The sequence below is a fragment of the Arachis stenosperma genome, chromosome 3 (assembly GCF_014773155.1).
Source record: "Arachis stenosperma cultivar V10309 chromosome 3, arast.V10309.gnm1.PFL2, whole genome shotgun sequence".
In the NCBI taxonomy this organism is placed as follows: domain Eukaryota; kingdom Viridiplantae; phylum Streptophyta; class Magnoliopsida; order Fabales; family Fabaceae; genus Arachis; species Arachis stenosperma.
The window spans coordinates 7,655,844-7,657,280 of NC_080379.1; the positions used below are offsets into that span (position 1 = coordinate 7,655,844).

The 1,437-nt window shown below is 39.7% G+C and overlaps 1 non-coding gene across 1 annotated transcript; it reads left to right on the forward strand.

Moving 5' to 3' along the window:
- The first annotated feature begins 518 nt into the window (after positions 1-518).
- LOC130972580 (small nucleolar RNA R71) lies at positions 519-626 on the forward strand. Its single transcript, XR_009083740.1, has one exon. It is a non-coding gene; the product is annotated as a small nucleolar RNA R71 (small nucleolar RNA).
- Positions 627-1,437: the final 811 nt, after the last annotated feature.

The window sequence follows — 1,437 nt, forward strand, 5'->3', positions numbered from 1 at the left end:
TTGCCATTGCTAAACCTGTTTCTTCCACCATTATTGTTGTTGAAACCTTGTTGAGGTCTCTGTTGATCCTTTCATGAGAGATTTGGCTGATTTCTCCATGAAGAATTATAGGTGTTTCCATAGGGTTCTCCCCTGTAATTCACCTCTTCCATTGAAGGGTTCTCAGGATCATAAGCTTCTTCTTCAGATGAAGCATCCTTAGTACTGCTTGGTGCATTTTGCATTCCAGACAGACTTTGAGAAATCAAATTGACTTGTTGAGTCAATATCTTGTTCTGAGCCAGAATGGCATTCAGAGTATCAATCTCAAGAACTCCTTTCTTCTGATTAGTCCCATTGTTCACAGGATTCCTTTCAGAAGTGTACATGAATTGGTTATTTGCAACCATTTCAATTAGTTCTTGAGCTTCTGTAGGCGTCTTCTTCAGATGAAGAGATCCTCCAGCAGAGCTATCCAAAGACATCTTGGATAGTTCAGAGAGACCATCATAGAAAATACCTATGATGCTCCATTCAGAAAGCATGTCAGAAGGACATTTTCTGATCAATTGTTTGTATCTTTCCCAAGCTTCATAGAGGGATTCTCCATCCTTCTGTCTGAAGGTTTGGACTTCCACTCTAAGCTTACTCAATTTTTGAGGTGGAAAGAACTTTGCCAAGAAGGCATTGACTAGCTTTTCCCATGAGTCCAGGCTTTCTTTAGGTTGTGAGTCCAACCATGTCCTAGCTCTGTCTCTTACAGCAAAAGGGAATAGCATAAGTCTGTAGACCTCAGGGTTAACCCCATTAGTCTTGACAGTGTCACAGATTTGCAAGAATTCAGCTAAGAACTGATGAGGATCTTCCAATGGAAGTCCATAGAACTTGCAATTCTGTTGCATTAGAGAAACTATTTGAGGCTTAAGCTCAAAGTTGTTTGCTCCAATGGCAGGGATAGAGATGCTTCTCCCATAGAAGTCGGGAGTAGGTGCAGTAAAGTCACCCAGCACCTTCCTTGCATTGTTGGCATTGTTGTTGTTTTCGGCTGCCATGTGTTCTTCTTCTTTGAAGATTTCTGTTAAGTTCTCTACAGAGAGTTGTGCTTTAGCTTCTCTTAGCTTTCGCTTCAAGGTCCTTTCAGGTTCAGGGTCAGCTTCAACAAGAATGCTTTTGTCTTTGTTCCTACTCATATGAAAGAGAAGAGAATAAGAAAATGTGGAATCCTCTATGTCACAGTATAGAGATTCCTTGAGGTGTCAGAGAAGAAGAAAAATAGAAGGAAGAAGGAGAAGAATTCGAACTTAGTCAGACAGAGTTCGAATTGTGCATTGAGGAGGAGTGGTGCTCCATAAATAGAAGGATGTGAGAAGAGAGGAAGAGCTTTTTCGAAAATTAAGTTAAAAAGATTTTTAAAAAAAAATTTGAAAAACTTTAATTGATTTTCGAAAATCAAGAGTG